The 15,000-nt window shown below is 59.9% G+C and overlaps 1 non-coding gene across 1 annotated transcript; it reads left to right on the forward strand.

Moving 5' to 3' along the window:
- The first annotated feature begins 12,109 nt into the window (after positions 1-12,109).
- LOC131861556 (5S ribosomal RNA) lies at positions 12,110-12,228 on the forward strand. Its single transcript, XR_009360628.1, has one exon. It is a non-coding gene; the product is annotated as a 5S ribosomal RNA (ribosomal RNA).
- The last annotated feature ends 2,772 nt before the right edge of the window (positions 12,229-15,000 follow it).

A 15,000-nucleotide genomic window follows, 5' to 3' on the forward strand; every position in this document is an offset into this window, starting at 1 on the left:
CCAGCAGCCAGAATGCATGAAGCGACGGATGAAGCAGTGATGACAACCGGGCTGTGAGGAGAGGAGGGATGCAGCCAAGAAAGCAATCAGGGCTCGAGGCAAGGGATGCATCAAGGATAGCAATCATGTTGTGAGGCGAGATTCCAAAGGCTAAACGTGAGAGGCTGCAGGGTCGACTCAGAGAGGTCTATGCATGTGAGAGGCTGAAAGCAAGGTCGACTCGGAGCGGTCTATGCATCGGGCGCGCTTGGGGCGACTACCAGTGCCAACCCCTTATCCCGCGACGCGTCCGACAAAGAGAACGTTCCAAGGCGGCAGAGGAGGTTACCAGCCGAAGGATGCAGTAGCAATAACAGGTATAGTTCCGCGGCGGCCGAGAAGACTCACCGCATAGGAATCGGGATGCGAGGCGAGGGATGCGGCGGGAAGGCCCCGACGGCTAAACGGAAGAGGCTGCAGGGCCGCCTCGGAATGGTCCAAGCATCGGATGCGATTGGGACGACTACCAGTGCCAACCCCTTATCCCGCGATGCGTCCGATACACAGATAGTTCCAAGGCGGCCGAGGAGCCTCACCGCATATCAATCGGGGTGCGAGGCGAGGGATGGGGCGGGAAGGCCCCAACGGCTAGACGGAAGAGGCTTCAGGGCCACCTCGGAATGGTCCAAGCATCGGACGCGCTTGGGGCGACTGCCAGTGCCAACCCCTTATCCCGCGATGCGTCCGATACACAGATGGTTCCAAGGCGGCCGAGGAGCCTCACCGCATAGCAATCGGGGGTGCGAGGCGAGGGATGGGGCGGGAAGGCCCCAACGGCTAGACGGAAGAGGCTTCAGGGCCGCCTAGGAATGGTCCAAGCATCGGACACGCTTGGGGCGACTACCAGTGACAGCCCCCTATCCCGCGATGCGTCCGATACGAAGATGGTTCCAAGGCGGCCGAGGAGCCTCACCGCATAGCAATCGGGGTGCGAGGTGGGGGATGCGGCGAGATGGCCCCAACGGCTAGACGGAAGAGGCCACAGGGCCGCGTCGGAATAGTCCAAGCATCGGACGCGCTTGGGGCGACTACCAGTGACAACCCCTTATCCCGCGATGCGTCCGATACGAAGATAGTTCCAAGGCGGCCGAGGAGCCTCACCGCATAGCAATCGGGGTGCGAGGTGGGGGATGCGGCGAGATGGCCCCAACGGCTAGACGGAAGAGGCTGCAGGGCCGCCTCGGAATAGTCCAAGCATCGGACGCGCTTGGGGCGACTACCAGTGACAACCCCTTATCCCGCGATGCGTCCGATACGAAGATAGTTCCAAGGCGGCCGAAGAGCCTCACCGCATAGCAATCGGGGTGCGAGGTGGGGGATGCGGCGAGATGGCCCCAACGGCTAGACGGAAGAGGCCACAGGGCCGCCTCGGAATAGTCCAAGCATCGGACGCGCTTGGGGCGACTACCAGTGACAACCCCTTATCCCGCGATGTGTCCGATACGAAGATAGTTCCCAGGCGGCCGAGGAGCCTCACCGCATAGCAATCGGGGTGCGAGGCGAGGGATGCGGCGAGATGGCCCCAAAGGCTAGACGGAAGAGGCTGCAGGGCTGCCTCGGAATAGTCCAAGCATCGGACGCGCTTGGGGCGACTACCACTGCCAACCCCTTATCCCGCGATGCGTCCGATACACAGATAGTTCCGAGGCGGCCGAGGAGGTGGGGGATGCGGCGAGATGGCCCCAACGGCTAGACGGAAGAGGCTGCAGGGCCGCCTCGGAATAGTCCAAGCATCGGACGCGCTTGGGGCGACTACCAGTGACAACCCCTTATCCCGCGATGCGTCCGATACACAGATAGTTCCGAGGCGGCCAAGGAGCCTCACCGCATAGCAATCGTGGTGCGAGGTGGGGGATGCGGCGAGATGGCCCCAACGGCTAGACGGAAGAGGCTGCAGGGCCGCCTCGGAATGGTCCAAGCACCGGATGCGCTTGGGGCGACTACCACTGCCAACCCCTTATCCCGCGATGCGTCCGATACACAGATAGTTCCAAGGCGGCCGAGGAGCCTCACAGCATAGCAATCAGGGTGCGAGGCGAGGGATGCGGCGAGAAAGCCCCAACGGCTAGAGGGAAGAGGCTTCAGGTCCGCCTCGGAATGGTCCAAGCATCGGACGCGCTTGGGGCGACTACCAGTGACAACCCCTTATCCCGCGACGCGTCCGATACACAGATAGTTCCAAGGCGGCCGAGGAGCCTCACCGCATAGCAATCGGGGTGCGAGGCGAGGGATGCGGCGAGAAGGACCCAACGGCTACACGGAAGAGGCTTCGGGGCCGCCTCGGAATGGTCCAAGCATCGGACGCGCTTGGGGCGACTACCAGTGACAACCCCTTATCCCGCGACGCGTCCGATACACAGATAGTTCCAAGGCGGCCGAGGAGCCTCACCGCATAGCAATCGGGGTGCGAGGCGAAGGATGCGGCGAGAAGGACCCAACGGCTAGACGGAAGAGGCTTCGGGGCCGCCTCGGAATGGTCCAAGCATCGGACGCGCTTGGGGCGACTACCAGTGACAACCCCTTATCCCGCGACGCGTCCGATACACAGATAGTTCCAAGGCGGCCGAGGAGCCTCACCGCATAGCAATCGGGGTGCGAGGCGAGGGATGCGGCGAGAAGGACCCAACGGCTAGACGGAAGAGGCTTCGGGTCCGCCTCGGAATGGTCCAAGCATCGGACGCGCTTGGGGCGACTACCAGTGACAACCCCTTATCCCGCGACGCGTCCGATACACAGATAGTTCCAAGGCGGCCGAGGAGCCTCACCGCATAGCAATCGGGGTGCGAGGCGAGGGATGCGGCGAGAAGGACCCAACGGCTAGACGGAAGAGGCTTCGGGTCCGCCTCGGAATGGTCCAAGCATCGGACGCGCTTGGGGCGACTACCAGTGACAACCCCTTATCCCGCGACGCGTCCGATACACAGATAGTTCCAAGGCGGCCGAGGAGCCTCACCGCATAGCAATCGGGGTGCGAGGCGAGGGATGCGGCGAGAAGGACCCAACGGCTAGACGGAAGAGGCTTCGGGTCCGCCTCGGAATGGTCCAAGCATCGGACGCGCTTGGGGCGACTACCAGTGACAACCCCTTATCCCGCGACGCGTCCGATACACAGATAGTTCCAAGGCGGCCGAGGAGCCTCACCGCATAGCAATCGGGGTGCGAGGCGAGGGATGCGGCGAGAAGGACCCAACGGCTAGACGGAAGAGGCTTCGGGTCCGCCTCGGAATGGTCCAAGCATCGGACGCGCTTGGGGCGACTACCAGTGACAACCCCTTATCCCGCGACGCGTCCGATACACAGATAGTTCCAAGGCGGCCGAGGAGCCTCACCGCATAGCAATCGGGGTGCGAGGCGAGGGATGCGGCGAGAAGGACCCAACGGCTAGACGGAAGAGGCTTCGGGTCCGCCTCGGAATGGTCCAAGCATCGGACGCGCTTGGGGCGACTACCAGTGACAACCCCTTATCCCGCGACGCGTCCGATACACAGATAGTTCCAAGGCGGCCGAGGAGCCTCACCGCATAGCAATCGGGGTGCGAGGCGAGGGATGCGGCGAGAAGGACCCAACGGCTAGACGGGAGGCTTCGGGGCCACCTCGGAATGGTCCAAGCATCGGACGCGCTTGGGGCGACTACCAGTGACAACCCCTTATCCCGCGACGCGTCCGATACACAGATAGTTCCGAGGCGGCCGAGGAGCCTCACCGCATAGCAATCGGGGTGCGAGGCGAAGGATGCGGCGAGAAGGACCCAACGGCTAGACGGAAGAGGCTTCGGGTCCGCCTCGGAATGGTCCAAGCATCGGACGCGCTTGGGGCGACTACCAGTGACAACCCCTTATCCCGCGACGCGTCCGATACACAGATAGTTCCAAGGCGGCCGAGGAGCCTCACCGCATAGCAATCGGGGTGCGAGGCGAGGGATGCGGCGAGAAGGACCCAACGGCTAGACGGAAGAGGCTTCAGGGCCGCCTCGGAATGGTCCAAGCATCGAACGCGCTTGGGGCGACTACCAGTGACAACCCCTTATCCCGCGACGCGTCCGATACACAGATAGTTCCGAGGCGGCCGAGGAGCCTCACCGCATAGCAATCGGGGTGCGAGGCGAGGGATGCGGCGAGAAGGACCCAACGGCTAGACGGAAGAGGCTTCAGGGCCGCCTCGGAATGGTCCAAGCATCGGACGCGCTTGGGGCGACTACCAGTGACAACCCCTTATCCCGCGACGCGTCCGATACACAGATAGTTCCGAGGCGGCCGAGGAGCCTCACCGCATAGCAATCGGGGTGCGAGGCGAGGGATGCGGCGAGAAGGACCCAACGGCTAGACGGAAGAGGCTTCAGGGCCGCCTCGGAATGGTCCAAGCATCGGACGCGCTTGGGGCGACTACCAATGACAACCCCTTATCCCGCGACGCGTCCGATACACAGATAGTTCCGAGGCGGCCGAGGAGCCTCACCGCATAGCAATCGGGGTGCGAGGCGAGGGATGCGGCGAGAAGGACCCAACGGCTAGACGAAAGAGGCTTCAGGGCCGCCTCGGAATGGTCCAAGCATCGGACGCGCTTGGGGCGACTACCAGTGACAACCCCTTATCCCGCGACGCGTCCGATACACAGATAGTTCCGAGGCGGCCGAGGAGCCTCACCGCATAGCAATCGGGGTGCGAGGCGAGGGATGCGGCGAGAAGGACCCAACGGCTAGACGGAAGAGGCTTCAGGGCCGCCTCGGAATGGTCCAAGCATCGGACGCGCTTGGGGCGACTACCGTTGCCAACCCCTTATCCCGCGATGCGTCTGATACACAGATAGTTCCGAGGCGGCCGAGGAGCCTCACCGCATAGCAATCGGGTTGCGAGGCAGATTATTGGGAAGGGAACCCCCTGGGATGCGGCTCAAGCAGTGCCCAAAGGGACTGGAATGCGGAATCACATCGAGAGACCCAAATGCTATACGAGGGCTCAAATCGAATTATCGATTTGGCCACGACATGGACGCATCGGAACGACTACCTTTGCCGAACCACTCGCAATTGCATCCATACCGAAACCAATAGACATTTCCGTTAGAGCCCTCGCATAGCATTCGGGAATCTCGCATGCCCCTCTAAATCGACCAATGCTGGCGCTCAATGAAAATCCGAGCGCTACCACCGTTCGAGCGCCAGCATTGGTCGAGTTAGAGGGGCACGGGGGAGAATGCTCCAGTCAACACCTCCCCTATATAAGTTATTTGTCCGATTCTCGCACAACCGTAGTCTGCCTCGTCGAATCAAACAACGGTCCCAGATTCCGACTTCCGTTCCGTAGAGACCCAAAAGCTAGATGGAGGCTCGCAAGAAAGAGAGTCGGCGCATAGCAATCGGGTTTCTCGAACGTTTAGGGACCGAGCTCACTTGCGGATAGGGCAAAATCCGCCAAGCAACCCAAAAGCTAGACGGGGGCTCGAATCGAATCGCCTAGGCGGCCACAACAACGACGTGTTGGATCGACTACCAGTGCCAAACCATTCAGCAAGACTAGTCTGTGTCGAGGCCGGATAGAGATTCTCAGAGAGCGCCCGCATAGCATTTAGGAGACCTGCCGCGTCCCTCACACTCGACAAATGGTGGTGCACGTTTATAAATCCGAGCGATCCCAACCCTTTCAAGCACCAACATCGGTCGAGATAGAGGGGCACGGAGGGGGCTGCGTGAGACAACACAGTCCCCTATATAAGTTATTTGTCCGATTCTCACACATCCGAAGAATGGTCATCAAATCGGACAACAGCCCAAACTTCCGACTTCGGTCCCAGAAAGCCCAAGAGCTATCTAAAACGTTCATGGCCGGAACTCGATCGCGGCTATACCAGTCCGCCAAGCAACCCAAAAGCTAGACTGGAGCTCTAGTCGAATCACCTCTGTGGCCATTGCAAGGACGTGTTGGAGCGACTACCATTGCCGAACCATTCCGCAGGTCGAGTCCATACCAAGGCCGCATAGAGATTCACGATGAGCTCCTGCATAGCAATCAGGAGACTTGCCGTGTCCATCACAATCGATAAATCCTGGTGCAAGATTTTTGCATCCGAGCGCTCCAACCAGTCGAGCACCAGCATCAATCGACATAAACGGGCACGGGGGGAGGATGCTCGAGAACACTACCTCCCCTATATAAGTTATTTGTCCGATTCTCAAGCAGCCGAAGTCTGGTCATCGAATCGGGTCAAAGACCACAACTTCCGACTTTACCCACAATGCAAGTCATCGAATCGAACATCGGCCCCCGAGTCGGACTCCATGCGTATGTCAGGTCATCGGACCCAAATTCCGCCTTCCTGCGCATGGCGGGCCATCAATATCAACTCGGTCATCGGACCCAAACTCCGCCTTTTTGCGTATGGCACGCCTTCAAATCGGTCATCGGACCCAAATTCCGCCTTCCTGTGCATGGCGGGCCATCAACATCAACTCGGTCATCGGACCCAAATTCCGCCTTTCTGCGCATGGCACGCCATCAACTCGGTCATCGGACCCAAATTCCGCCTTCCTGCGCATGGCAGGTCATCGGACACAAATTCAGACCTCGCCAATATGCCTACGTATCGAATCGGTCATCGGACCCAACTTCCGACTTCATCCATACTGTAGGGTCTTTGAGGTTGGCGCGGTGCGCTCAACCCAGGGAGTCGACCCATCGAAGCATACACCTCCCCTATATAAGCTATTTGTCCGATTCCCACACCTGTGTAGTTTGCACCTCTGACCAGGACATCGACCCCAACTTCCGAACTCGACTGCAACGACGGCACCAGCGCCTTGGTGCGCACCTTGCGACGCACAGTCCCAACATTCGCCTTCCTGCACATGGCAGGTCATCGGACCCAAATTCCGACCTCGCGAGTATGCCTACATATCGAATCGGTCATCGGACCCAACTTCCGACTTCATCCATACCGTAGGGTCTTTGAGGTTGGCGCGGTGCGCTCAACCCGGGGAGTCGACCCAACGAAGCATACACCTCCCCTATATAAGCTATTTGTCCGATTCCCACACCTGTGTAGTTTGCACCTCCGATCAAGACATCGACCCCAACTTCCGAACTCGCCTCCAACGACCGAACCAGCGCCTTGGTGCGCACCTTGCAACGCACAGTGCCAACATTCGCCTTCCTGCACGTGGCAGGTCATCGGACCCAAATTCCGACCTCGCGAGTATGCCTACATATCGAATCGGTCATCGGACCCAACTTCCGACTTCATCCATACCGTAGGGTCTTTGAGGTTGGCGCGGTGCGCTCAACCCGGGGAGTCGACCCAACGAAGCATACACCTCCCCTATATAAGCTATTTGTCCGATTCCCACACCTGTGTAGCTTGCACCTCCGATCAGGACATCGACCCCAACTTCCGAACTCGACTAAAAAGACCGCACCAGCGCCTTGGTGTGCACCTTGCAACGCACAGTGTCAACATTCGCCTTCCTGCACATGGCAGGTCATCGGACCCAAATTCCGACCTCATGAGCATACCTACTAATCGAATCGGTCATCGGACCCAACTTCCGACTTCATCCATACCGTAGGGTCTTTGAGGTTGGCGCGGTGCGCTCAACCTGGGGAGTCGACCCATCGAAGCATACACCTCCCCTATATAAGCTATTTGTCCGATTCCGACACCTGTGTAGTTTGCACCTCCGCTCAGGACATCGACCCCAACTTCCGAACTCGCCTGCAACGACCGAACCAGCGCCTTGGTGCGCACCAAAAGTGCGCACTTTTGGAGGGCACTTTTGTGCGCTCCAAAGGTGCGCACTTTTGGAGGGCACTTTTCTGCGCTCCAAAGGTGCGCACTTTTGGAGGGCACTTTTTGGAGGGCACTTTTCTGCGCTCCAAAGGTGCGCACTTTTGGAGGGCACTTTTTGGAGGGCACTTTTCTGCGCTCCAAAGGTGCGCACTTTTGGAGGGCACTTTTTGGAGGGCACTTTTCTGCGCTCCAAAGGTGCGCACTTTTGGAGGGCACTTTTTGGAGGGCACTTTTCTGCGCTCCAAAGGTGCGCACTTTTGGAGGGCACTTTTTGGAGGGCACTTTTCTGCGCTCCAAAGGTGCGCACTTTTGGAGGGCACTTTTTGGAGGGCACTTTTCTGCGCTCCAAAGGTGCGCACTTTTGGAGGGCACTTTTTGGAGGGCACTTTTCTGCGCTCCAAAGGTGCGCACTTTTGGAGGGCACTTTTTGGAGGGCACTTTTCTGCGCTCCAAAGGTGCGCACTTTTGGAGGGCACTTTTTGGAGGGCACTTTTCTGCGCTCCAAAGGTGCGCACTTTTGGAGGGCACTTTTGTGCACTCCAAAGGTGCGCACTTTTGGAGGGCACTTTTCCTGTGCTCCAAAGGTGCACACCTAGGTGAGCACCTTCGACCACACCTTGTAGCACACCAAACTCTGACTTTCGACTTCATCCGCAATGCAGGGTCTTTGAGGTTGGCGCAATGCGCACAACCAGGGGAGTCGACCCATCAAACCCAACACCTCCCCTATATAAGCTATTTGTCTGATTCTCATACATGCGTAGCCTGCAGGAGCAATTAGGACATCGACCCCAACTTTCGGCTTCTAAACGAAAACAAGGTCTTTGAGGTTGGTGTAATGCGAACAACTAGGGGAGTCAACCCATCAAACCCAACACCTCCCCTATATAAGCTATTTGTCTGATTCTCATACATGTGTAGTCTACAGGAGCAATTAGGACATCGACCCCAACTTTTGACTTCTTAACGAAAACAAGGTCTTTGAGGTTGACGTAATGCGCACAACCAGGGGAGTCGACCCATCAAACCCAACACCTCCCCTATATAAGCTATTTGTCCGATTCTCATACATGTGTAGCCTGCAGGAGCCATTAGGACATTGACCCCAACTTTTGACTTCTTAACGAAAACAAGGTCTTTGAGGTTGGCGTAATGCGCACAACCAAGGGAGTTGACCCATCAAACCCAACACCTCCCCTATATAAGCTATTTGTCTGATTCTCATACATGTGTAGCCTGCAACAACGATTAGGACATCCACCCCAACTTCTGAATTCGTCTGCGTTGACCGCACCAAAGGTGCACGCCTTGGTGCTCACCAAAATCCGACTTCCGACTTCTTCTGCTATGCGGGGTCTTTGAGGTTGGCGCAGTGCGCACAACCAGGGGAGTCAACCCACCGAATGCAACACCTCCCCTATATAAGCTATTTGTCTGATTCTCATACATGCGTAGACTGCAGCAATGATTAGGACATCCACCCCAACTTTTGACTTCTTAAACAAGACAGGGTCTTTGAAGTTGGTGCAGTGCACACAACCAGGGGAGTCGACCCATCAAACGCAACACCTCCCCTATATAAAGCTATTTGTCCGATTCTCATACGTGTAGTCTGCAGCAGCGATTAGGACATCGACCCCAACTTCCGAATTCGTTTGCATTGACCGCACCAAAGGTGCACGCCTTGGTGTGCACCCTGGAGTGCACTTTGGTGCTCACCTCGGTGCACACTTTGGTGTGCACCTCGGTGTGCACCAAAGGTGCGCACCTTGGAGCGCACCAAAGGTGTACACTTTGGAGCGCACCACATAGGGTCTTTGAGAGGTTGGCGCAGTGCGCACACCAAGGTGGGTGTTGAGGTGCGTGCCGAGGTGGGTGGGTGCTAGGGTGCGCTCCATGGTGGGTGCCAGGGTGGGTGCGTGCTAGGGTGGATTCCAAAGAGGGTCATAGGGTGGGTGCCAAGGTGGGTTGGTGATATAGTGGGTTCAAAGGTGGGTACTAGGGTGGGTTCCAAGGTGGGTCACAAGTTGGGTGCCAGGATGCGTGGGTGTTAGGTTGGGTGCCAAGGTGGGCTCCTGCGTGGGTGGGTGCTAGGGTGGGTTTCAAGGTGGACGCGAGGGCGGGTGCCAAGGTGGGTAACAAGTTGGGTGTTAGGATGGGTGAGTGCTAGAGTGGGTGCCAAGGTGGGTGGGTGCTAAGGTGGATGCCAAGGTGGTTCACAGGGTGGGTGGGTTCTAGGGTGAGTTCCAAGGTGGGTCACAGGTTCAGTGCTAGGGTGGGTGTCAAGGCGGGTGTCGAGGTGCCTGGGTGCTAGGGTGTGGATGCCAATGTGGGTCATAGGGTGGGTACTAGGGTGGGCTGCAATGTGGGTGCCAAGGTGGGTAACATGCTCGGTGGGTTCTAAATTGGGTGCCAGGGTGGGTGTGCACCCACCTTGCCCGAGGTGGGTGCCAAGGTGCCAGTGTGGGTGGGTGCTAAGGTGGATGCCAAGGTGGGTGAGAAGGTGGGTGATAGGTTGAGTGGTAGGATGGGTGGGTGCCAAGATGGGTCACAGGGTGGGTGCAAGGGTGGGTAGGTGCTAGGGTTGGTGTCAGGGTGGGTGGGTGCTAGGTTGGGTTCCAAGGTGGGTGCGAGGGTGAGTGTCAAGGTGGGTCACAGGTTAGGTGCTAGGATGGGTGAGTGCTAGGGTGCAAAGGTGCCAGGGTGGGTGCTAGGATGGGTCGATGCTAGGGTGAGTGGCAAGGTGGGTCCACAAGTGTCAAGGTGGGTGCCGAGGTGGGTGCCAAGTCGGCGACTGCTATGGTGGATGCCAAGGTGGGTCACGGGGTGGGTGCCAAGTTGCTAGGTTGGGTTCCAAGGTGGGTGCCAACGTGGGTGCTAGGGTGCGTGGGTTAAAGGGTGTGTCACAACGTGGGTGCCAGGATGGGTGCGCACCCACACTGGCCAAGACGGGTGCGGGTGCAAGGTTGGGTTCCAAGCCCGGTCACAGGCTGGGTGCTAGGATGGGTGGGTGCCAAGGTGGGCACCAGGGTGGGTGCACCCACCCTGGCCAAGGTGGGTCACGGGGTGGGTCCTAGGGTGGGTAACAGGGTGGGTACTAAGGTGCGTGCCAAGGTGGGTCATAGGGTGGGTGCCAAGGTGGGCACCAGGGTGGGTGTGCACCAACCCTAGCCAGGGTAGGTCACGGGGTGGTTGTCGGGGTGGGCGTCAAGGAGCCAAGGTGGGTGGCAAGTAGCCAAGTTGCGTGCCAAGGTGGGTGTCGGGGTGGGTGCCAAGGATCCAAGGTGGGTGCCAAGGAACCAAGGTGGGTGTCTGGGTGGGTGCCGAGGTGGGAGCCAGGGTGGGTCCCAAGGTGAGTGCAAAGGTGGGTGCCAGGGTCAAGGTGAGTGCCAATGTGGGTTCCAAGGTGCCAGGGTCAGGGTGAGTGCCAATGTGGGTTCAAAGGTGCTAAGTTGGGTGCGAGGTTGGGTGCGAGGGTGGGTGGGTGCCAAGGTGTGCTAGGTGGAAGCCCGGGTGGGTCGGCATCCCATGGGTGTCGAGTTGGGTGCCTGATGGGTGCTTCTTGTCAAGTTTTAGTCGTCGGGACTCATTTCGAGCCTTAGAGGTCGTTTCTTGTCCGGTTGCCCTGTCTTCGACCTGGGAACCCAATTTTGGTCCTCGGGTCCCATTTTTTTTTGTCTCGCATCCCACTTTTGGCCTGTGGCCTTTTCGGGGTCGATTCTCGTTTTGGGCATCAGAGCATGTTTCTTCTCCTAAAACCCAATATTTGTTTATTAAGTCTCGGAACACATTTTTGTTCTCGTGGACCCATCATGGGTCTTGGAACGCATTTGTGGTCCTTGGGTCCCATTTTGCATCCCGAAACTTGTGTTTTGGTGCTTGATCCCTATTTTGGGTGCCCACCTTGCACCAAGTGCGCACCCGGGGCAAACCGAGCGCCTTGGTGCACCGGGGCAAGATCGAGCGTGCACCCGAGGCGCCCCGAACATGCACCAAGGTGCACTCGGCCCACATGTGAGCGCAGGTCGTTGCGCCCGAGGTGGTGTGTGGGCACCGCGTTGCAGACGGGACACTGCACGCACACGACGCCCCCTCCAGGTGCACGCACGTAGGCCGGGCCGGGTGCACACCCGACGCCCTAGCAAGGTGCGCGCACCCGGGCAGGGTTCACACTTGGCGAACGGGGCGCACTTCGCGAGGGAGGGTGTGCACCTCGACGGGGGTGGGTGGCCGGGGTGGATTCGCACGTGGGTCGCGGTTTGCTAAGTACACACTGCGACAAGCTCATAACGGGTGCGATCATACCAGCGTTAGTGCACCGGATCCCATCAGAACTCCGCAGTTAAGCGCGCTTGGGCCGGAGTAGTACTGGGATGGGTGACCTCCCGGGAAGTCCCGGTGTTGCACCCTTTTTTAGTTTTTCGCCGGGCGTCGCAATGCTATTTGAATAAACCTTTTGCCCGTTTGCGTTCTCGTCGGGGCCGGGCCGGGCCGGGGTGCGCTGCCCGCACTACCGCGCGCGCGCGGGGCGACACCGAGCGCGCACCCGAGGCGCCCCGAGCACACAGGCCACGGTGCAACCCGGGCGTTGTGCGCGCACCCCGGTGCGCCCGAGGTGCTGCGCGCGCACCCAGGTGAAATCGGTGTGCACCTCGGCCAGTGCGCGCTCGGTCGAGTCGCGCACGTTGGCCAAGGTGCACGGTGATGTTTCTTACTCTAAGGTTCCGCACCAGACGCCCGGGACAGGTGAGCGAAGCTGGGCGGGGCCGGGTGCGCGGCCGGGGCAGGTGCACGCAGCTGGAGAGAGCTTTGGAGCACACTTCGGAGCGCACCAATGATGCGCTCCATTCAAAAGTTTCCTGAAAAGGCAAAAAAAGTTGAGATTATAGAATTTCCCACTTGAGAGATTGTAAAAAAAAAAAATTTAAAATGAAGGAAACGCGGGTGCCAAGGTGTGCGCAGCCCAGCCAAGGTGTGCGCACCAAGGCGCCCACCCTGGCGAAGGTGCACGCAAGGTGCGCACCCGAGGCAAACCGGACAATTAACCCAACTTTCGACTTCGCGCGCACCTTGGAGCGCACTTCGGAGCGCTCCTTGGTGCGCACCAATCTTGGGCACCTCGGAGTGCACCATGGCGCCCACCAAGGTGCGCACCCGGGGCAAACCGAGCTCCGACTTCGTGCGCACCTTGGAGCGCACGAAAGGTGCGCACCATGGCGCCCACCAAGGTGCGCAGCCCAGCCAAGGCGTGCGCATCAAGGTGCGCACCCTGGCGAAGGTGCGCACCCGGGGCAAACCGAGCTCCGACTTCGTGCGCACCTTGGAGCGCACAAAAGGTGCGCAACCCAGCCAAGGTGTGCGCACCCCGGTCAAACCGAGCTCCGAATCGTGCGCACCAGAGGTGCACGCCATCGTGCGCACCTTGGAGCACACTTCGGAGCCCTCCTTGGTGCGCGCCGATGTTGCGCACCTCGGAGCGCACCCGGGGAAAACAATGCAATTAACCCGACTTTCGACTTCGTGGGCACCTCGGAGCGCTCTCGGGTTCGCACCTCGGAGCACACCGAGGTGCGCACCTTTGATGCGCTGCCTTCACCAATTTCCAGAAAAGGCAAGAAAACATTGAGAAGGTGTGCGCACCGAGGTGCCCACCCTGGCGAAGGTGCACGCGAGGTGCGCACCCGGGGCAAACCGGGCTCCGACTTCGTGCACGCCGCACCTTGGAGCACACTTCGGAGCGCTCCTTGGTGCGCACCAGGGCGCGCAACCCAGCCGAGGTGCCCACCCCGGCGAAGGTGCACGCGAGGTGCGCACCCGGGGCAAACCGGGCTCCGACTTCGTGCACGCCATGGTGCCCACCGCGGCGAAGGTGCACGCGAGGTGCGCACCCGGGGCAAACCGGGCTCCGACTTCGTGCACGCCGCACCTTGGAGCACACTTCGGAGCGCTCCTTGGTGCGCACCATGGTGCCCACTAGGGCGCGCAACCCCGCCGAAGGTGCACGCGAGGTGCGCACCCGGGGCAAACCGGGCTCCGACTTCGTGCACGCCGCACCTTGGAGCACACTTCGGAGCGCTCCTTGGTGCGCACCATGGTGCCCACCAGGGCGCGCAACCCCGCCGAAGGTGCACGCGAGGTGCGCACCCGGGGCAAACCGGGCTCCGACTTCGTGCACGCCATGGTGCGCACCGCGGCGAAGGTGCGCACCCGGGGCAAACCGGGCTCCGACTTCGTGCACGCCGCACCTTGGAGCACACTTCGGAGCGCTCCTTGGTGCGCACCAGGGCGCGCAACCCAGCCGAGGTGCCCACCCCGGTGAAGGTGCACGCGAGGTGCGTACCCGGGGCAAACCGGGCTCCGACTTCGTGCACGCCGCACCTTGGAGCACACTTCGGAGCGCTCCTTGGTGCGCACCATGGTGCCCACCAGGCCGCGCAACCCAGCCAAGGTGTGCGCACCAAGGTGCACGCGAGGTGCGCACCCGGGGCAAACCGGGGTCCGACTTCGTGCACGCCGCACCTTGGAGCACACATCGGGGCGCTCCCGGGTTCGCACCGGCGTTGCGCACCGTGGTGGGCACCTCGGAGCACACCAAGGTGGGCAGCGAGGTGCGCACCTTTGATGCGATGCCTTCACTAATTTCCATAAAAGGCAAAAAAAAAACGAGATTTTAAAATTTCCGTTTTGAAAGATAGTGAGAAAAAGGGAATGCTGGTGCCATCTTGAGCCCGCCCTGGTGCGCAGCCCAGCCAAGGTGTGCGCACCAAGGTGCCCACCCTGGCGAAGGTGCGCGCCCGGGCAATTAACCCAACTTCCAACTTCGCGCGCGCCAGGGTGGGAGCGCACCCAACAACCGGGCCTGGGAAGAGCCAATGCGAGAAACCCCACCAAACGCTCTGACAAAAAAAGAGGGGGCGCTCCAGTAACCCCGCTTCGGAGCGCACCCTGGGCAAACCCAGCCAAGGTGCCCACCCCGGCCAAGGTGCAGGCGAGGTGCGCACCCGGGGCAAACCGGGCTCCGACAACGTGCACGTCGCACCTTGGAGCACACTTCGTAGCGCTCCCGGGTGCGCACCTCAGAGCACACCAAGGTGGGCAGCGAGGTGCGCACCTTTGATGCGCTGCCTTCACTAATTTCCAGAAAAGGCAAAAAAAAAAGGAGATTTTAAAATTTCCGTTTTG

The sequence above is a fragment of the Cryptomeria japonica genome, unplaced genomic scaffold, assembly GCF_030272615.1.
Source record: "Cryptomeria japonica unplaced genomic scaffold, Sugi_1.0 HiC_scaffold_26, whole genome shotgun sequence".
NCBI classification, from domain to species: domain Eukaryota; kingdom Viridiplantae; phylum Streptophyta; class Pinopsida; order Cupressales; family Cupressaceae; genus Cryptomeria; species Cryptomeria japonica.